The sequence below is a fragment of the Caretta caretta genome, chromosome 11, assembly GCF_965140235.1.
Source record: "Caretta caretta isolate rCarCar2 chromosome 11, rCarCar1.hap1, whole genome shotgun sequence".
Lineage (NCBI taxonomy): Eukaryota > Metazoa > Chordata > Testudines > Cheloniidae > Caretta > Caretta caretta.
This window is the reverse complement of record NC_134216.1, coordinates 71,825,778-71,848,591: the sequence shown is the minus strand read 5'-3', so window position 1 is coordinate 71,848,591 and position 22,814 is coordinate 71,825,778. Positions and strand designations below refer to the sequence as shown.

Sequence of the window (22,814 nt, the reverse complement as noted above, 5' to 3'; positions counted from 1 at the left end):
TAACATCAGTGAATCTTGTGAGACTTAATGGAGGCATTATTGGTTTTTTTCCCACAACTAAAATGCTGGGACACTCATAAGCAGTTAACGAACTGTCTGTTATTCTGTTTCGTAACAAAATCTAGAAATGTAGTTGTATGTGATAGGTTAGAGGAAACTTAAGTAGAAGTGTTGATTTTAATGGGTTTTGGTGTCTTGTATTAGTGTCTGTCAAGGTTCCTCCCCCACTCTGAACTCTAGGGTACAGATGTGGGGACCTGCATGAAAAACCTCCTAAGCTTATCTTTACCAGCTTAGGTCAAAACTTCCCCAAGGTACAAAATATTACACCCGTTATCCTTGGAATGGCCGCTACCACCACCAAACTAATACTGGTTACTGGGGAAGAGCTGTTTGGACGCGTCTTTCCCCCCAAAATACTTCCCAAAACCTTGCACCCCACTTCCTGGACAAGGTTTAGTAAAAAGCCTCACCAATTTGCCTAGGTGACTACAGACCCAGACCCTTGGATCTTAAGAACAATGAACAATCCTCCCAACACTTGCCCCCCCCCTTTCCTGGGAAATGTTGGATAAAAAGCCTCACCAATTTGCATAGGTGACCACAGACCCAAACCCTTGGATCTGAGAACAATGAAAAAGCATTCAGTTTTACAAGAAGACTTTTAATAAAAAATAGAAGTAAATAGAAATAAAGAAATCCCCCCTGTAAAATCAGGATGTAGATATCTTACAGGGTAATTAGATTCAAAAACATAGAGAACCCCTCTAGGCAAAACCTTAAGTTACAAAAAAGATGCACAGACAGAAATAGTTATTCTATTCAGCACAATGCTTTTCTCAGCCATTTAAAGGAATCATAATCTAACACATACCTAGCTAGATTACTTACTAAAAGTTCTAAGACTCCATTCCTGTTCTGTCTCTGGCAAGAGCAGCACACAGACAGACCCAGACCCTTTGTTCCTCTCCCTCCTCCCAGCTTTTGAAAGTATCTTGTCTCCTCATTGGTCATTTTGGTCAGGTGCCAGCGAGGTTACCTTTAGCTTCTTAACCCTTTACAGGTGAGAGGAGCTTTCCCCTGGCCAGGAGGGATTTCAAAGGGGTTTACCGTTCCCTTTATATTTATGACAGTGTCAGACTCCAGAGCCAAGCATACTTTTTTTTGTCTTCCTTGGTTTTCTTTTGAAGAGAAATGTATGTAATCTCTGGTAGACAAGAGCTGTTACGGTTCTGCGGCATTTGCACACACAACCAAATGCCTGGAATAGTCCCCAGGATTTTTTCCTAGCCTCCAAATGAAGAACAAATAACCTCTTGTGTTCTGTGAACCAGGACTTTGAGGCCTTCCTTCAAGATACACCTTACACGTTTGCAGATGTGGTGAGCACAGACTTCTCCATGCTGCAGATGGTTGCAAATCACTGCACCACTTTCAGAGAAGAGAAGAAGAATATTCCCCTTGGTTTCAGTGTGTATTGAGCAATATATTTAGTCCAATTTTACTCAAGTTAAATTTCAGATGGAAATAGTTTAGGATCCTGAGAGCTCTTATGTGCAAATGTTACATTATGAAATAAATTTTACTAAATCACATAGGTCAGAGCATTAATTTGTTACAGGTAAAAAAGTGTAATATATGACCCAAATTGCAGACTTAGATTCTTAAGTGCTGAGTCCTCTCTCTTTTTGAGCAAGACTACAGAAGTAATTTCTTCCAGTAGCTCTATGTATTGTCTTTTATCATATAGGGTAATGGGCAAACATTAGTAAACATAAAGGATGTATTGAAAAGGATTTTGCATGTTTTTGAGAGTTATAACTGTCCATGTCACATCTTTGAGTAGCAGAAATTAGTGGAAACTAATATTCCGGGTAGCAATTGATTAAATTGCAAGTTGATTCTTTTGTTAAAGACCACTAGTTGTATGAACGAAGTTGAAATAATTCTAAAAATATGTAAAGTGTCCTTTGTCCCAAAAGCTCTCCAAAACAAAGTGCAACAATGTCCCAACTTTTCACCAACAAAAAAAATTATATTGTCATGTTAACTTAAACTCCAACCTTAAATTTTGTAGGAACCAGCTATTGCAAAATGTGACTAAAGATTTCCATTAAATATGTTTTAAAACTATGGAAACCTTTTAAAAACATGTCATTCCCCTGAAGTGCTCAAATCAAGCTCTACTTTATTATGAGTGAGAATCAAATGTTGTAGAAACTGAGCATAAGAAAATGAGTTGTCAGTTGATTTTCTCCCTAATGGGCTCCTGATGTTCCACGTTCCTTTACAACTGGGTTCTCCTCATCTTTTCAGCACGGGGTCTCCTCCTTTTTAACAAACGCACTCATGGGGTTCACAGTGTAATGCCAGGAAGCAGACCTGCTCAGAGAATTAACTGCCTCTCTAACTTCCCAGTGCTTTTGCCTCCACTTAAAGCTAGTAGCTTCTCATTCTCCTTTTTCTCTTTAGGCAGGAATTTATTTCCATTATGTTTGGTTTTATTTTTCCTTCAGCTTGTTGCACCTGGTAGGGAGAGAATTCTTGAGTACAAAATCCCCACTAACCCCCCACCCCAAAAAGGGGCAGGGACATAGCAATGTAGCAGGCCCAACTAAGATCTAAGTGGTTCTTGCTCACAACCCCTCTGAGCAATATTGCACTGCCTCCCTAATGTGCCAGGCAAGCCTTGAGCTGCTTGGGTGGAAATTCAGCAGCAGGAACTTGGCATTTTGGAAGAAGCAAGCCAGATGGCTTTCCCTTTTTTTTGGACTGGGGTGTGAAATAATAGTGCCCAGGAGTCTCCGAGAGGCTACTAAATCAATTGGCATGAAAAACCCACAGCACAGTGAAAAACCACTCCTTTCAGGTTGCCTCAGTAATCAGATATTTTCTCCCCAGTTCTTGTGGTCAGTTTCTTGAACCCTTGCCTCATTGGTGGTGTTGATGGCTTCCTCTATCAAAGGGCAGGTTTAACACTGAAATCACAATTGACACCAAACCAACCACTCAGGTGGCTCAGATTCCCATTGTTTTGTACCAGTTGCCGTTACTTCAGGGAAGCCTGAGGATTCTGTGTACTAATTCTGTTCTTAGCTCCCTCAAAGATGGGTTTGTGCTGAGTTTGTGGCCGTTGAGCTTCTTTCTTTTGCCTCCCTCAAGCATGGCCTAGTCAGTCCTCAATTGTACTGCTATGTTCTGGCTTGTTTTTGTACGGTGCGGTAGAGCAGTCTAGTCCCTACTGCTAGCCTAGCAGTGTCAGTAGAGCTGGGTGACATTTTTTGAATTAATACTTTATTCAAGACAAATTATGTTTGCGGGTCAACAAACTGTTCATGAATCTTGTCTATTTTGGGAAATACCTTTGGTCAAAACAAAAAGGAGATTGTTTGGGCTAGATTTCAAAACGGGAGGAGGTGCTTGGGGGTCTTATAACTCTTAGCCCAGTGGCTAGCGTACCCATCTGGGAGACCCACTGTGTATAGTCACAGGAATGGGGGCTTGAACTTGGATCTCCCTCCTCTCATGAGAATGCCCTAACCACTGGGCTATAATCAGTCTTTTTCTCTCAGGTCCAGCTACTATTCAAGTACTTTATATAAAGTGGAACAGCTTCAACAGGAGAAAATATAAATAGACCCACCTCAAAATACCCTATAACCCAAGGATTAGGTCACTTTTCTGGGAGGTGAGAACCCTGTTCAGAATCTTCCTCCACATCAGGCAGAGGAGGGAAGTGAACCCAGGTCTACCACATCCCTGGTGAATGTCAAAACAACTTGGCTAAAAGTTAAGGCAGCTGCCGCCGCCTTGGCCTCAGGATGTTTTGTGAATCCAGCCTTTCATTTCCTTTATTTTTTTTAAAGTTATGAATAACCAGAAAGAAGTTAGTGGTTTTTTGTTTTGGTTTGACCTGAACCGATTTTTTTTTCACATTTTTTGGAACTGACAATGAACTGAAAAATCATGCTCTCTCCTCCTCCCCCCCCCCCCGCGCTCTTGTTAGTAGCTCTTCTGTTTTGTTTGGCTTCCTTTAAGTTAGCATAGTCTAACCAAACTTGCGTTTTTACAATATCTATGGGTAACAAAAGCTCTGCAGCAGAGTAGCCTACCTCACACTGCCAGCCTGTCAGTAAATCAGGAAAACAGAAGGAATCTGCAGGCAGCGACACAGGTATGCTTTGTTGTCTTCTGGTACTCCTTCATGTGTGCTAGTTTGGCCTAGTCTGCCACATTATTGAGCTTGAAAGCAGCGCTTGTCCTAGTGATGTTGCTTAAGGTCTAGTTTGCTCACGCCATGGGTCTGCCTGTTCTGATGGATAATCCCAGCAGTTGATCCTACACGACAATGTCAGCAGGAAGAAAGGAGGATGCACCCTTTTGTTGTAAAACCACTTCGCAAAACTTTCAGAGCATTAATAATCAAGGAAAAGGCTTCAGCATGGGACCTCATACTCAGTTCTGCTCTTCTCCGCTCCCTCCTCCCCAAAATAAGGAAACAATTCATTCCTATCCTCTTCAAGGGGCAGGTTATAGACTGGACAGCAGTGGCTTTATTATTGTGAGGCCAACAAACTCAATAAATTAGGGGTTGCTTTACCATTTGAGGTGGTTAATTCAGGCATTTAATCAGAGGCCTTTGTGTACCTCAACAAAAAGTAGTACCAAAAGGGTGTATGAAAAAGGGGAGGAAGAAAAAAATACCAAACCAAAAACTCACGTTGGGCTTCTAAGGGAAAAAACGATAGAACACAGCTGCTTTCCAAATCAAATTAAAAAAATCCACATCAGGCAGATGGACTCTTAAAACTCAGTCTTCCATAGATTTTTTTTTTTTAAGTTGCCCTCCTTGGTTCATCCTGTCACCCCTTCCTTCCAGTGAACCGGCAATGAGGACAGCATTGCAAATCTCATATCACCAAAAGAATTTCTTTTCCTGGGGATTTTTTGGGTGGTAATTCAAGACTTTTCTGGTAGAGAAGAGGACAGATAAGTTTTACCCAATACTGACTGTCTCCAGACTAACAGTCTGCTAGGCCCATTTTTGCATAGAGTCTGAGTCTTTGACACAGATCTCCTCAGGATTTTCTCTGTCATACAAAGAAGCCAGTCTTCATGTGCCATTTGGCTTGTTCCACCCATCTTGTATGCACTTGGCAAACTTGTGGGCACATTATCAATTCCGTGCAGTGCCTTTTTGGTTTCTCTTCTGTCCCTTGTTTTCTCACCAGTCTGATTGTATTTCTGATGGCCAATCTGTCAAGAGGGTCATAGAGGGCTTGTGGAGAGCCTACCCATTAAGAGCAATCGGTTTTCTGAACAGTTCCATTTGTAAGCATTACATTATGAAGCCAGAGAGGGGTTATTTGAAAGAAAAAAATGAGACGTCTGCATGCTTGGAAGATGACAAAGAATAACCCAGTTGTAACAGGTCATGGAGCACCAGATAAGAAAATATTATGAGTAGCGAAATGCTACCTTTAGTTTTCCAAATTGAGAAAAATGTAACTTGCATAAAAAGTGAACTAAACTTTTAGATTATAATTTTAAAACAATATAATTTTAAAATGCTGAGATTTAATAACTAAGGTTGCAGTATTAAGAGGCAAGTTCTATACATTACGTGTGACCTGGAAGTATCTTTACTTAAGAACATATCTAATTTATCAGTGATTATATTAATGTGGAATTGAAAAGTCATTTTGAATAGAGGAGTCCTAAAACACTTGCTCTGGGGGACATATGTAATAGAAGTTTCAAAGGCCTGGTGTGTTTGTCTTCTGAGTGGCACACTATTTACAACTTCTGACAGCTATTTTCCATTCCTAGTTTCTGTTAAATGGAGTCCATTTTGTTGCAGTGTCTCCCTCCCACCTCAACACAGTACATACTAAATACTAATCTGGAATCCAAGATGTCATTCTCTGAATGACTCTTACTTTCTAGATCAGTTTAGCTTGCTGACTACTGTGGTGTTCCCATGCAGAAATATTAAATTCTAAAGGGTTACTTTCTTCAGGATGTAGAGAAATAAATCACGGAAAGAGAGCAACACCCTGGTAATATTTGTAGACTTCAGTGCAGAGTCTAAGAAAAGACATTTTTGTTGTGGTTTTCAGAAATCTTTGCATGTTATGAGACACTAGCATTTAAAAAAAACACAACCTGTAAAGCAGAAACTGAGCTTAGCATATTTTGTTTAACCAGGTCTGTACTAAACGTAGTTTGTAAAAGCAGAAATGCTAGCACACCTATTATACCATCTGTTCAGACACTTGTGCCTTGTCTCTTACATTAAACCATATAGAATACAGTTGTTATAACACCGGTTAAACTACATAACACTGTTAGACTGTTCACACAACTGTGTCAAAAACAGCTCCACTACCCGTCAAGAACTAGTTGAGGTGCTTGGCAAAGTGTGGAACTGAGGAATAGGGCAAAGGAATATTTCATAGCTATGGCTGGCACATTTTACACTGATCTGCACTGCATATTTGGTTTGGAAGTAACCACTTTGTAATTATTTGCTTTACTGAGATTGTGGTATGTCTTGTGGGATTGCTTGGGAGGACTTGCTAATATGGTTCTTTAATGGGATGTGGGTACACTGAGCTCTTGGTAAATGCATACTGATTCCAAGCCTGCCATTTAAAGGTGACCTGCAGAGGATTTTTTTAAATTTGGGTTTGTGCCGTTTATAGGTGCAAAAAAAACCCACCAAAAACCAAACCTGACTTTTTTTAAACAAAGACCTTTATCTGAAGTACCAGAAATGCCAATCTAGTATTCTCGTTGTAATGGAGGACATCTTGGGAATTTTGCATTGTAACTAAAAGGCAGATGTATTGAAGCAAATATGCTTACCTCTGTAAAATCGTAATCACTGAGGTGAAATATTGTTAAAACTGATTAATCTTTGTTTCCCCGCCTCCTGAGTTGGTCAGCTGTCCAGTTTTTGCTGCTTTTTGTCATTTCACAAATTCTTTAGGAAGGGATTTTCATGTGCTCCTAGGTGTCATACATAGTCTTTCAAGGTAGACAAGATGATAATGTACAAAGCTTTAAAAAAAGTCGGGGAGGGAACTTGTTAGGGGAAAAAAGGCCTGGAAAGTTTTTTGGCAATCATGAAGAAAAAAAGCCACAAGCCCAGTTGTTACATTTCTTTCTCCCATTAGGGAGGATCTTAATTTTAAAAAAGCAACCGCCTATTCCTGAACTTCAGAAACATCCTTTGCTTTAGTCCCTGGCACTTAGCAGGGCCCACAGGTTTCTCCCTTAACTGAGTGTGACCCAGACTAAGGTCCAGTGTTAACAAATTCCAAGATCAGCTTTTTTTTTTTTGGTTTGTTTTTGATCAAGCATTTTGCACCAAACAAATACTGTGCATGATTTTCATCATGTAGAAACTAACATTCAAGTCAAATGAAGGCATCTGCAGCAGAATAACACTGTAACAATTATAAACTCTAAATTATGAAAACAAATGAGTAACTTGTTCAAATGTGTGCTTTCTGAAATAAATTTTAATAAACTGAAAGGACAAAGCAAGTAATTTCATTTCATACACATAATACTTTAGAAGTCTGATTTGTCTGATGCATGCAGAAAGCAGCGGGTTTAAAATGTCGTCAGTAAGTAGCAGTGGGAAGTATGCATAAGAGGTTGACATAGAATATTGTTAAACATTGGTGAGTTGTGATGTTAGTTCCACTTTCTATACTTATATAAATTATTTGACCTCCACGAGAGGAAATGTGAAGACGTGTTTTGCCTTTCTCAGTCTTGGAAAACTATCACTAAACATCAAATCCATTAATGCTATTTACCCTTAATAGCCAAGAGTTTGTGGAACATGAGGATGTGAACAGCTGTGTTCTGTACAGAGAAGAAATAAGTACAGTTGGGAAAGATTTGCAGATGAAAGCTAATATCACAAGCAAAGAAATCAATAGTGTTAGCAAGAGTCAAATCAATTTTAGGCATTTTTTGCAAATTTTCTTAGCCCTTCTCTATCAACATGTGTTGATTTAATTGGAAAAATCATTTATAGTGTCCCTTTATTTTCAGGACTTCACTGCAATTTCCCCCCTGCCATTATTCATAATTTAAGTCAGTGTCCTTCATCAGGCAGCACTAGTTGAGTACTCCATGGGAAGGATTGGGCTTTGTCTTTAGAAAGCATTCCCAGCATGCCTCAGTGCTTAGTGTTTTCTCCCTTTTTATGTGAAGCCAAAAAAAAGCTCTGGCTCTACCATTACTTCCTTCTTGGTGGCACTGTTCTAAACAGGACATGCTTCAGTAAGGTAGGATCTTCCTTTTGTTGTCACTTCTCTACTGCTCTCTAAGCTTATCAGTCAGCTCAACATTGGAAACTTCAAACAACGTCTCAGCGGAAGTCCATAAAACCTTAACAGAGAAAGCAACTCACTCCAGGAATCTGTAAAAACCCCTTCCTAGGAAGGTTTGACTACTCTGCATCTCCTGATTCTGTTGTGACAACCAGAGGTTGTCCTTTCTGGATCCTTCTGTTGACTATACTTCAGCAGTTCCTTCAGGTGCACCACCTTGCACTAGAGAAGTCACCCAGGCCAAGAAGAAGAAGAAAAAAAAGTACTTTGGCCATTTTATGAAGATTCCAAGGAAAGGAGAGAGAAATGATTACTTGAGACTGACTTCATGGCATTCTTTAACAGGGGAAAGGTCTGGGTGTGACAATAGGAATTATCGGCTCTCATATACATTTTTGGAGTAGTTAACTTCCACTGGTAGGGAAAAGAGATGTTTTTAGTTACTCTTACTGAGCAGACTCTGGATATGCTACAGTAAACCAGCTTACGTTTGCTCATATTTCAACAAAAAGCTTAAAATAGCTTGGTAATTTTCTATTGACTGTAAACTTGTGGCAAAAATTGGAGTGTTAATATAACACTTTTTCTCTGCTTCATGGAGAGAGAAATGAACTGAGCAAAAACATTTTAAACTAGGGAAGGTTATTTGACTGGACCATAATTTTGTTGCCAACAGTCTTTGGGGAAATTTAGTTCGGTATTAGACTTTTAAAGTTCCCATGTCAAATTGTTGGTTATAATTCATTACATAAATTAAATGTGAGAGTGGGGACATGAAGCAAGATCTGTAACTGGTTTTTACCACTTGAGACCTGCAATCATATTAACTAGTTACATTATCCAGAAAAATGGAGGCAGTCTGAGTTGGTGCTGTTTCTGATGGTTAGTGGGTGTGTATTGTGCAAGTGGAGGACTGTTCCACTTCTGTTGGCTACCTTACTGATGCTACTCGACAAAGTAGATGGCTGTTGATCGCCTCTTGGGGATGAGGTAATGGGAAAACATTTTATGTTGCTTTCTCACTTTCCTTCTGATGGAATTCATTCAGAACTGAATCTGTAGGAGAAAGTATAACTGAATAAACTTTGTAACACATAATCATGTATATTACATAGGTATGAGTGAATCAATTAACAAACCATCGAAGGAACATCTGCTATGCTTGGGCTATAAGCGTCTACATACAAATGTGAAAATATACAGCTGACAAAACTGCAAGTGTCTATATGCCAAAACAATAGAGTATTAAAACTAGATACTCGTATGTGGGCAAGAAATTATTTGTGGATTAGATCTGCTCATTCTACGACTATGGAGGCAGCTTTGGTTTTTACCTGTTCTTTGGTGAGTTCAGATATTTTCTGCTGGATTGCAGTAGCACTGCACTCTGACCCCCTGGTCACTGCCACCTGAAAGGGCAGCTCTAGACTTGCTGCTGTGCTCACAGGGTTTGAGTTAAAATTTAATGCTGGAACTTTAAATGAACGGTCTGGAATAGTCAGAACCTGTTGATCTCCTTTTAGGGCAGCCTGAGAATCATTTAGTGTTGCATCTGCATTACTTTAGCCTCCCTCGAGTGTGTACATGTTTTGTCTCCTAGCCCAGCCCACCATTTCCCCACCCTTATTACAGTAATGCAACAGATTGATTTAGCCCATGCTGCCAGCCTGACACCACTGTCCCATGCCAGCCATATGAATCCCTGTTTATATGGTCTGTTCTTTTTGTTGTGTTCTGGGCTCATTCTTTGCTCATCAGAATTCACATTTTATTCCTTTTCCACTAATTCCCTTTTATACTCTAAACATTGGCAAGTATTACCCGATCACCTATGAATACTATTAGCCTATTAATGCATTCTGTTATACAATACTAGCATTTCCAGTGCTGTTAGTGTTCCCCAGCCAAGGGATGTTTGGCATGCTTTGCCCTGTCTTTTTCTCACAGCATTAACTTTTCTAACTTCTATACCTGCTCTGACAGTAGGGCTTCAAACACCTCCTGACATCCTTTGAAAGCAATGCTTTTACAGTCCGTTTAGAAAAACAATTCCTTGGAGAGAGTTCAGAATGCTGCGTTGCTGGGCAGTTACAAGTGTGTTCTTCAACCCTGAAATACCCTGCTCCTTTAATAAATAAATCAAAAGTGGCTGCTGCTACCCGCTGCTTTTAAAAACCGAGTTTGGTTTGAAGGTGGGGTAATGAGTTAGAAATACAGCAGAAGTCTGGAGTTGGATATACCTGTGTTCAGGCCAAGTTAATCAATAGTGAGAAACTTCTGCTTGATGCCATATGCAAGACTTTACATAAGCACAAGTGGTTTTTGTGAGGGCTTGGCTACATTTGCGAGTAAGAGCACATGAAAGGAGCCCCGGGCGCACTAGGTCACTACCCGTCCGCACTGGCAAGGCATGTAGAGCGCTCTGACTCCGTGGCTAGAGCGCTCCTGGTACTCCACCTCGGCGAGTGGAATAACGTTTGGTGCGCCCCCGCTGGAGCGCTGCGGTGCCAGTGTGGTATAATAGGTGGACGCCCTCGTCTGTTAGTGCGCTCTGATAGGCCTCCAGAAGTGTCCCACAATGCCTGTTCTAGCCACTCTGGTCATCACTTTGAACTCTACTGCCCTGCCCTCAGGTGACCAAATACCAAATTCTCTGGGGATTTTTGAAAATCCCCGTCCTGTTTCCTCAGCCAGGTGTGGAGTGCTCAGTGAATTTTTCCAGGTGACAATGCCTCCATGCGCCAGGCGATCCCCAGTATGGAGCAGTGGTGAGGTGCTGGACCTCATCAGTGTTTGGGGGGAGGAAGCTGTCCAGTCCCAGCTGCGCTCCAGCCGCAGGAATTACGATACCTTCGGGCAGATATCAAAGGACATGATGGAAAGGGGCCATGACCAGGATGCACTGCAGTGTAGGGCTAAAGTGAAGGAGCTGGGGAATGCCTACTGCAAAGCCCACGAGACAAACAGCCACTCCAGTGCTGCCCCCGTGACCTGCCATTTCTACAAAGAACTGGATGCGATACTTGGGGGAGACCCCACCTCCATTCCAGGTACCACCATGGACACTTCAGAGCCCAGTTCAACAAGGCAGGAGGAGGGAGCAGCAAAGCGGGAGCGAGGGTGCTGAGGTAGAGGAAGACACCCCAGAATCCCTAGATGCATGCGACCAGGAGCTGTTCTCAAGCCAGGAGGAAGGTAGCCAGTCGCGGCGGCCAGTGCTTGGGGAAGGACAAACACCAGAGGAGGTTCCCGGTAAGCGGTTTTCCTTTTGGAAAGGAAGTTATTCGGTGCGGGCTCTTGGGCAGAGGAGGGTTAGGGCTGCATGCATGCCTCGATGCGGAATAGGGCATTGATTGTACTCTCTCACATCGCGGTAATCGGCCTCAGTGATCTCTTCAAAGGTCTCATCCAGAACTTGGGCAATCTGCTTGTGCAGGTTTCTTGGGAGAGCCACAGTGGTCCTTGGCCTAGTAAGGCTAAGTTGTCTGCCCCACTGTGCCGTAAGGGGCGGGGGGACCATTGCTGCGCACAGGCAAGCTGCATAAGGGCCACGGCAGAAGCCGCATTGCAGTAGAAGAGCCTCCCTTGCTTCCCAGGTCACGCTCAGCAGCGAGATATCTTCTAGGATGAACTCCTGTGGGAAAATGTGGGGACAGTGTTCAGTATAGGGGCTCCCTGCCACTGTTGGCTCTCCCCAAGGCACAGAAACCTAGAGGACAGTACAGCCGTGAAACAATCAGTCATGCTTGATTCTGTGCTTGCTTACCATTTTGGGGCTCCCTTGGGTTATGTGCGCTCGCTTTGGGATGGGCAAATTATGCTATTGTGTAAAGTGTGCTTGCCCTTAAGTATGGGGGAATCACTGCTCTGTCTGGTGTGAATAATGCTGTCTCTGTTAAGTGTTGCATTTTGCCTTTACAGATGCAACCTTGAGATCTCAGCTGTCCATGTTATCACCGGCCGAAAGACTCCAAAGAATCATAAAGAGGCCACGAAGAAGCAAGGAAGACATGTTGCATGAGGTAATGCAGCATTCAAGTAATGAAAATCAAAAAGTGCAGGAGTGGCGGGACAGTGAAAGGAGGATCCACCAGCAGAATGAGGAGCACCGGCACAAAAGCGTGGTGCTCCGGGAGCAAAGCACGGATTGGCTGATAAGCATAATGGAGAGCCAAACGGACTCTATCCAGGCACTTGGATTTTTTGGCTTTGAAAACATTCTTTATTATTGCATAAAGTAAAAGATACCATAGCCCAAGTAAGAAACAGGCACTGCTAGTCAGCGTAGCAAACACAGATACCGACTAACATTGGAACCACTGCACTTCACTCCCGTGCAGGGCACCAGACATTACTGGTGGCTTTCGGCCTCAAATTGCTCCCTCAGGGCATCCCTAATCCTTGCAGCCCCGCGCTGGGCCCCTCTAATAGCCCTGCTCTCTGGCTGTTCAAGTTGAACCTCCGAGTTCCATGCCTGAGTGAATCGTTCAGCCTTCCCTTCACAAATGTTATGGAGGGTACAGCACCCGGATATAACCGCAGGGATGCTGTCATCGGCCAGGTCCAGCTTCCCATACAGAGAGCGCAGGCGGCCCTTTAAATGGCCAAAAGCACACTCCACAGTCATTCTGCACCGGCTCAGCCTGTTGAACCGCTCCTTGCTGCTGTCAAGGCTCCCTGTGTAGGGTTTCATGAGTCACCGCATTAAAGGGTAAGTTGGGTCTCCAAGGATCACAATGGGCATTTCGACTTCCCCTATGGTGATCTTCTGGTCTGGGAAAAAATCCCGGCTTGCAGCTTCCTGAACAGGCCAGTGTTCCGAAAGATGCATGGGTCATGCACCTTTCCGGGCCAGCCTGCATTAATGTCAATGAAATGTCCACGGTGATCCACCAGTGCCTGGAGAACCATAGAGAAATACCACTTCTGATTAACATACTGGGAGGCTAGGTGGGCTGGTGCCAGAATTGGAATATGCATCCCATCTATCGCCCCTCCGCAGTTAGGTAAACTCATTAGTGCAAAGCCATTCACAATGTCATGCGCGTTATCCAGAGTCACGGTTCTTCTGAGCAGGATGCGACTAATGACCCTGCAAACTTGCATCAACACGATTCCAGTGGTCGACTTTCCCACTCCAAACTGGTTAGCGACTGATCGGTAGCTGTCTGGAGTTGCCAGCTTCCAGATTGCAATAGCCACCTGCTTCTCCACTATCAGGGCATCTCTCAATCTTGTGTCCTTGTGCCGCAGGGTGGGGCCGAGCTCCTCACACAGTCCCATGAAAGTGGCTTTTCTCATCTGAAAGTTCTGCAGGCACTGCTCGTCATTCCAGACTTGCATGACGATGTGATCCCACCACTCAGTGCTTGTTTCCCAAGCCCAAAAGCGGCGTTCCACGGTGGTGAGCATGTCTGTGAATGCCACAAGCAAACTCGTGTCATATGCCTTACTCGAGTCGATATCATCGGAGCCCTCATTGTCACTTTGGATCATAAGGAATAACTCAACTGCCAAACGTGATGTGCTGGTGAGACTCATCAGCATACTCCTCAGCAGTTTGGGCTCCATTCCCGCAGACCGAAAGGGAAGACAGAGTGCGCAGTAGAAAAAACATTGATAGATGGTGCCAAATGTGGAGGGAAACACAGGGATTGCTGGGATGCGAACCAGTGCATCACGGGGCGTTGGGACAGGACCCAGAACGTCCCGCCCCCTTCCCACAAGCCACAGCGCCAGAATGGTAAGAAATCCTCTGTGGGATAGCTGCCCATAATGCATCGCTCCCACTGCTGCTGCAAGTGCTCCAAATGTGGCCACATCTGTGCGCTTGCAGCTGTTAGTATGGACAGATGGCAGCGCTTTCCCTACTGCACTCTCCGAAGGCGGGTTTAACTCAAAGCGCTCTACATCCGCAAGCGTAGCCATGCCCTGAGGAAGCAGGAAGCTCATCTGTTTTTCTATCTCTTTCCTTTATTCTTTGTTTTCTTGCAGGCATACTTACTGATGATGATGATGATCCTGGTGTTCCTCCAAAACAGAAAAGCTGTCACCTTAAGTAGAGTGGTTCTATAAGAGTTTTTAATCAGATTACACAATAATTGCAGCAGCTATGAGCATTCTAGAATGAAATGTCAACATCAGGGTCTCATTATAGTGCCTCTACTAATTTAATTAATAACGTTGTCTGCTTAAAACATCTGTTAGAAGTTTGTAACATAAATTTTATGTGAAGTATTTGACAGATTTACACTGGACGCATTCCACTGTTTTTTTTTTAAATAAGATGTTAGTACAAATTCTGCAGCAATTAAATTTCTGGCTTTTTTGTTGAAACAAGTTTTCCAGCTCAATTCCTTAAGTGCAGCCATTTTAGAAAGTTCTAGCGTTTTCCTTCTAACAACTAACACCTTTGGAATTGCCAATATTTCCCACTTTTAATATAGTCCTAGTGAACTGTGGCTTTCCCCCATAATTCCTGTGTTCAGCTGTAAAGTACAAAAAGCAGTAATTTATGCAGAAAGATGATCTTTAATGTGAATTGTCAGTGTAGAAATTCTTTCATTAAAATTTCACCCAATACAATGACATGGAAGCAAACACGCATAACCAAGGAAGAAATGTGGTGGGAATAGATCAGTATGGTGTTGCAGATGAAACATTTTGTTAAAATGTAGAACAGATGTGAAGTAAATTTTTATAATTATGCCAGGAATTTATTTTAAAATATCCTTTCCTGAACTGTTTGATTAGAGTGGTTATGAAAATGGACAGCTTAGGTGCCATTGCGCGTGTTCTCTCAGTTGGTACTCTGCGTGTATGCATGCACACTAAAAATAAGATGCTCAAGAAATACTGAGAATTGCTTTCCTCTCTGCAAAGCACTGCTAATGAAATATATAATCTGAGCCCTTTTAAACCTGGTCTTCAGGCCCATTGAATTAAAAGATCCTGCATTACATCTTACAAACTAGCTTATAGCTTCCCTGAATCAGCTTTAAAGATATTGAAAATGTGGCTAGATAAAGCATAAAAGCTAAAAGATGTGTCCTCATTCCCCTAGCTGTATGCATGGAATGAAGAATAGACTGCTAATTACTTGGAAAGAGGCCATTTTTTTTATCGCATATGAAAATGTCAGCCTATCCCTGGTGATCATTTCTGGATTGACCTGCATTTATATGTAGTATGGGAATAGCTGTTACACACTATGATGTAATATTTTGTGGGTGGAAGGAAATTTCCAAGAAATCTAGCACAAATCTATAAAGTGATTTGCTTTTATACTATGAATTTATGAAGGGCAGCTAGTGGAGAACTCACGGTAAAGTTGTGTGTGTGATATTTAACTAGTTCACGGTTTGAGTCTTTGAAACACGGTAACTAACACCAGAATTTTAATTCTTTATCCAGGTCCAGAATGTATTGAAAAACTGAAATTTAACATTATTGTACCGCTGTCCCACTCACCATACATAGATGCTGCATACTGAAATGTTGTTCAGTTACTGAATTATTGTAGGGTTGCCCAGGAATAGCATTTCTCAATTTTCTGACTTCTAAACGCTTCATAAAACTGGTTAGACATTACTCCTATTATACCAATAGAGTAACTGAGAGACACCAGAGGTTCAATTGGTTGCCCAAGGTCATACAGTGAGTCTTGGTGGTAGGATTTCTGGACTCAGAGTCTTAGCTTCAATTAGCTCAACTGTACCTGCCCCTTGATTCCAAGCTATCACACTTAGGAGTATTTTAAGTTTCTCTTCTATTTTACTCAGGGTTGCACAGAGGTTTCAAGGGGCCTGGGGCAAAATCTGAAACTGAGCCCCCACCCCTTCCAAAAGAATTGCCACTGAGGGTAGGCCTTAGGGGAGGGAAGGTGGACTCGAGGGTGAGCTTGCACCACACTCATCCCGTAGCAGCGTCTTGGCTCCTGTCCTGCAGGGCTGGGCCTGGTTCCCCTTCTTCGAGCATTGCGACACCACTCAGGTTTGGCCTGGCCGGTGCTTCACTGTGATGGAGGGGCTGCCAGGCCAAATTTCAGTGAGTGACGTTGAGGGATTGCAGTGCCTCTTAGGTTTGGCCCACCTGCCTCCGTCATGACGGAGGGGCCACTGAGCCAAACCTGAGTGGCAGTGAGACCCTGCATGCCCTGTCACATCACCACTCGGTTTGTGAGCCCTCTCAAATGTGGGCCTAGGGCAAACTCCTCCTTTTGCACACCCTGGCTGGCCTTGTTTAGTAAGTAAAAAAACAATAAGTACAGTTATAGCCACTTTGCTTTTCTGTATTGTATGTGTCACCTAATGATCTTACTGCTTCACATACACTAAGCTTCTCAATGCTCCTGTTACATAGGAAGTACTACACCTATTTTGCAGAAGGCAAAGTGTACAACAGTTAACTTATTTGACCAAGGACATTCAGTTGTTGGGAGCACAGACATAGAACCATGGAATACTACTTTCTGCTGAATATTGCTTTTTCCTACTTTGCAAATACTTAATTGTGAAACTGTGTTATCTACCATACCTCATTCATTAGATTAACTGAAGCATGTTGATTGAACTGGTAGATCCCTGTGTGTTTTGGCCAGGAGTTCCTCTGATCTTGGTGTTCTGGCTTCCTCTGTGAGATAGAAGACCGCTTTCAAACAAAACAGCACCCTTGTAAGGCAATCTTATTGAAAAGTAGTGGAGTAATCAACCAGACAGTGATTCTGCCAATGAACAAAGACTGGAAAATGCTAGTCAATCAGAAAGGGTGTGCTAATTCTTGCTTGCCTGAAAGGAATTACAATGCAATGCATTTGACGTTGAGGGAGGAAAGTGGAAGACAGGAAAACACAGAATAGAACAGGGAGTTTTAAGGTACTCTAATTAACCAATTGAAAAAAGGAAAACTTTACAGAAGGATCATCGTAGAACTATAGGTTTTGAAGGGAGCGCAAGGGTCATCAGTCTAATGCTCTGCTAAAATGTAGGATCATACAAGCAGTCTTTTCTGCATTGATTTTACAAGTGTATGTACTTAAATACTTGAATTGCAGACTTGCATGAATTTTATCAAAGTACTTTTTCATTAATTTTGTAGGCTCCTAAGTGCCTAAATCTCATTCACACTGAGATTTAGGCTCCTAAATTGGTTAGGCATTTCAATGCTCAACATCTAAATACCTTGAAAAATATGGGTGTTGGGGGTAGGGGGAGAGAATCCTGAACATGCAGTTAACATCTATCCTGAGGTTTTTCAAGGAAGAGCAGTCCACAGATATGCACTTCAGAGTTAAAATTCTCTTAATGCCCAAGTAGGAAAGCTGAGTTATGCCAGGGTGTATGAATGCAATGCTCCTGGGCTTTCTCTCTCCGGTCTCTGCTGTAATGACTAAAATGCTAGGTAAAGAATATTAGTCTTGAAGAAATTATTGAACATAGTGTTCATATTTAATCCACTATGTAGCAGCTATAGTCATGATTTTCTTATGCAGTTGAGAATTCTGTTAATTTAGCAACGTCAGCTAAGCAGAAAAGGTGAAGTTGAGCCAACCCCCAGCCACCTGAGATGAAATAGGGTAAAGTAGCCTGCTAAATACAATATTTTGGGGGGATGCCCAGATCAAAGGAAGATTACCAAAAATAAAATGCACAGCAAAATAAGTAATTTTGTTTTTCATTTGGAAAAACAATTTTTTTATTAGAATGTCTTTTGCTTTGATTTTAAATGTTTTTCCTGACCACCACTTATTTTAACTTGCTCTAAACCAAAACCAGTGTAGAAACAGTCAGTGATAAGGGTTATTTCTTTTTATCTTCTGTGTCTACTGTTGTGAAGTCAGCCTGATTCATTCTGACAGTTCTTTCCTGTTCTTATTCATGTGATATTTATCTACATACATAGTTCTGTGCTTCAATTTTGAATGTGATGAAGTCATAAAAGAAGGTTGAGAGAGGCTTTACTTCATAAGCATAAAATTCTTCTAATGTGGCGTTTTGATTTCTGGCCTGTTCACAGTATGTGAAACCTTTGACAGAAGTCCCGATTGATTCTTCCATGTTAAATGTGTTCATTACAATGGTATTTCCTGGACAGCTGGGATTGCTTAGCTTTAGAACTAAAATGGCAAAAGCAAGGAAGTGAATTTGCAATCAGTTTTTTGAAATGTAAGAAATTTGTGCTAAATATCCCACTTTCCATATTGATGGAATTAAATGGGAAATGTTTTGGGGACTGGGGAGAGAGTGGATCAATGCTATGCTTTTTATGCCATTGTGTACATTAGAAGCCTAGTTTCAGAGTAGCAGCCATGTTGGTCTGTATTCGCAAAAAGAAAAGGAGTACTTGTGGCACCTTAGAGCCTAACAAATTTGAGCATAAGCTTTCGTGAGCTTCATTGCATCTGATGAAGTGAGCTGTAGCTCACGAAAGCTTATGCTCAAATAAATTAGAAGCCTAGTTTCAGAAATAACCTTGGGGCCTTCAAGGTGAGCGAAAACTGAAGTCATCGCAGTAATGACGTGTTTTCAAGTAGTGTGGTGGTTACAGCATTAGTCAGTGCTCCCATTCCAGGCAGTATAGTGATTTTTAAATGATACAAGACTGGGCCAGAAAAAGGACTTGGTTTGATATCGATACCATATGGGAGATGTTAATTTCTGCAGTTCAAATATCCACATTTTAATACTATTGAGCCGTGGTCTGTAGTAAAATAAAACTAAGCCAATGCATAACATAATTTTGACAATCTGTAAACTGGTGTATTTGTAAGAGAAAATGTGCACTGGTTTGTAACCTTTATCTAAAAGGTGGATGGAAGAAGTGCTTGCAAGTGTGTTTTTCACTTTTAATTTAACTTAATTTTTTAAGTCTCTCTTGCTTTTCATACATGTTTCTTGTTTGAAGTTTATTTAAATTAAATGAAGCATGTTGATTGAGAATAACTGATAATTCAGCTGGATTTAGATCAGCAAAAGGACTCGAATAGGCTCTCAGTGGATTTTAAACTGCATAATAATGTATAATATAAAAGGTAGGGTTTTCCTCTCTGGTAGGTTGAATAGTTTATAGAATAAACAAGTTTTCTGATACTTGTACAGGTCTACAACAAACTTTTCAACTTACAAGTTAAATATCTCAAACTTGTCCTTTTCCATCCTTTTCCAGGCCAACAGTTCAGACTTTCTCCCACTCTGGTGGCTGCTATTTTCTTTACCCTTTTCAGGCATGTTAGCTGCATCTGCTTTCCAGCCAACTAATACCCCTACAGATCTGTCAGGGGAAATGGAACAGTGAGTCTTGGCCCTACTGGGACAGCCCCAGACAAATCATCCAAGTGCCTCCGTGTACCCAGACAAGTGGTATGCTCAATCTGCATTATATCCAGGATATGCCACTGTGCCCATCATCATGATGTGATTGCCTTGTGATGGGGGACACTTATCTCCCGTGAGCGCCTTCTGCCGGTTGGGTGTGAACCTACATGCACACTCCACTCACAGTGCCCTAGTCAGCTGTTGGCCTCGTCAGGCGGGTCTTGCATGGCCCAGCCCTCCAACTAAGTCACACAGTCTAAAATGGACAAACAAACCATAAGAATGGCCATACTGGGTCAGACCAAAGATCCATCCAGCCCAGATGCCCCAGAGGGAGTGAACCTAACAGGTAATGATCAAGTGATCACTCTGCTGCCATCCATCTTCACCCTCTGACAAAGAGAGGCTAGGGACACCATTCCTTGCCCATCCTGGCTAATAGCCATTAATGGACTTAACCTCCATGAGTTTATCCAGTTCTCTTTTAAACCCTGTTATAGTCCTAGCCTTCACAACCTCCTCAGGCCAGGAGTACCACAGGTTGACTGTGCGCTGTGTGAAGAAAACTTCCTTTTATTTGTTTTAAACCTGCTGCCCATTAATTTCATGCGGTAGCCCCTGGTTCTTATATTATGGGAACAAGTAAATAACTTTTCCTTATTCACTTTCTCCACACCACTCATGATTTTATATACCTCTATCATATCCCCCCTTAGTCTCCTCTTTTCCAAGCTGAAAAGTCCTAGCCTCTTTAATCTCTCCTCATATGGGACCCATTCCAAACCCCTAATCATTTTAGTTGCCCTTCTCTGAACCTTTTCTAATGCCAGTATATCTTTTTTGAGTTGTGGGGACCACATCGGTGCACAGTATTCAAGATGTGGGTGTACTGTGGATTTATATAAGGGCAATAAGATATTCTCCATCCCTTTTTAAATGATTCCTAACATCCTGTTTGCTTTTTTGACTACTGCTGCACACTGCGTGGACATCTTCAGAGAACTATCCATGATGACTCCAAGATCTTTCTCCTGATTAGTTGTAGCTAAATTAGCCCCCATCATATTGTATGTATAGTTGAGGTTATTTTTTCCAGTGTGCATTACTTTACATTTATCCACATTAAATTTCATTTGCCATTTTGTTGCCCAATCACTTAGTTTTGTGAGATCTTTTTGAAGTTCTTCAGTCTGCTTTGGTCTTATCTGCAAACTTTGCCACCTCACTGTTTACTCCTTTCTCCAGATCATTTATGAATAAGTTGAGTAGGAGTGGTTCTAGGACTGACCCTTGGGGAACACCACAAATTACCCCTCTCCATTCTGAAAATTTACCATTTATTCCTACCCTTTGATCCCTGTCTTTTACCAGTTCTCAATCCATGAAAGTATCTTTCTTCTTATTCCATGACAACTTAATTTACATAAGAGCCTTTGGTGAGGGTTTCTGGAGATCTAAGTACACTGGATCCCCCTTATCCACATGTTTGTTGACCCCTTCAAAGAACTGTAATAGATTAGTAAGACATGATTTCCCTTTGCAGAAACTATGTTGACTTCTGCCCAAAGATTTATGTTCTTCTATGTGTCTGACAATTTTATTCTTTATTATTGTTTCAACTAATTTGCCTGGTACTGACATTAGACTTACCGGTCTGTAATTGCCGGGATCACTTCTAGAGCCCTTTTTAAATATTGGCGTTACATTAGCTATCTTCCAGTCATTGGGTACAGAAGCTGATTTAAAGGACAGGTTACAAACCGTAGTTAATAGTTCTGCAATTTCACATTTGAGTTCTTTCAGAACTCTTGGGCGAATGCCATCTGGTCCCGGTGACTTGTTACTGTTTATCAATTAATTCCAAAACCACTTCTAGTAACACTTCGATCTGTGACAATTCCTCAGGTTTGTCACCTACAAAAGACGGTTCAGGTTTGTGAATCTCCCTAACATCCTCAGCCATGAAGACTGAAGCAAATAATTCATTTAGTTTTTCCACAATGACTTTATCGTCTTCAAGTGCTCCTTTGGTATCTCAATCGTCCAGGGGCCCCGCTGGTGGTTTAGCAGGCTTCCTGCTTCTGATGTACTCAAACGTTTTATTACCTTTTGAGTTTTTGGCTAGCTGTTCTTCAAACTCCTTTTTGGCTTTTCTTACTACGTTTTTACACTGAATTTGGCAGTGTTTATGCTCCTTTCTATTTACCTCACTAGGATTTGACTTCCACTTTTTAAAAGATGCCTTTTTATCTCTCACTGTTTCTTTTACATGGCTGTTAAGACACGGTAGCTCTTTTTGTTACCTTCCGGGGTAACAAAATCCAACAAATGGTTGACCCTCTTCATTGTCTTCAGCCCTGTCTCTGGGTCTATTTAAATTCCAGCCCCTTTCTCAGGCCTTTTTAATGCTTTTAGCCCCTTCTTGCGGCTTAGGCCACTTCACCAGTGGCCAGCGGGGTGGGGGCTGCCTGCCCACTACTCTACGTCACAAACCCAGGGACCCTATAAATAGCAGCCATGTGCTGCTTTCTATAATTGCTGCTGCATTTCCTGGGATGCTTCCTCCTCTGTCCCATCACCTTCTTGGAGTCTCTCTTCCTTGTTTGAGCAGGATATTTCCCAGGCCTCCTTGCCTGATGAGTTTATCTGTTTATACCCTGACTTCTCAGGATCTTCTCTTAGCTCTCTTTGTCTGGAGAGCTTGTAAGGGTCTCTGCTCCCTTTTTAACCAGGATTCTTTCTCCTAGGCCTCTGTGTCAGTGAAGTATCCCAGCCCTCTCTCTGCTTGAGTAGGGTTTCTCCTCAGTCTCTTTCCCTGTGGAGTTGCCACCGCCTTTCAGTCCTCCTTCACTCTTCTGATTCCAGCCAATAACTGAACAGCTCAGGCCCAGTAGCTCCTTTTAACTGAGCCTGCTGCATCTGGGTTGGTTGCTTCCCTGTGGTCTTTCTAGGCAGGTCTGGAGGACCCACCTTCACTGCGCCTTTTTGTGGGTAGGGTGTGATAGGACCATAAGGCCTCCAGCAGGGGGTCTCAAAGGGCCCCAGTATATCCCATCACATGCCTATATATAGAATTGTTGGGGATACATGAATAGTCCAATAGCATTTTAAAAAATTTACAAGACTAAAATCTTTATAAAATAGTGTAGTA

General features: G+C 42.1%; 1 protein-coding gene across 5 annotated transcripts in view; it reads left to right on the top strand.

Moving 5' to 3' along the window:
- The window catches only part of AGAP1 (ArfGAP with GTPase domain, ankyrin repeat and PH domain 1), a 707,317-nt gene that overhangs the window by 116,473 nt on the left and 568,030 nt on the right, over nucleotides 1–22,814 (top strand). Inside the window, exon 1 of one of the 5 annotated variants that reach the window (XM_075118163.1) lies at nucleotides 13,986–14,094. The exons of the other annotated variants lie outside the window; for them this stretch is intronic. The gene's annotated coding sequence lies outside the window, so the exon portion shown is untranslated. Of the gene's footprint in view, nucleotides 1–13,985; nucleotides 14,095–22,814 lie in introns of those variants that run through there. 5 annotated transcript variants of the gene reach the window in all.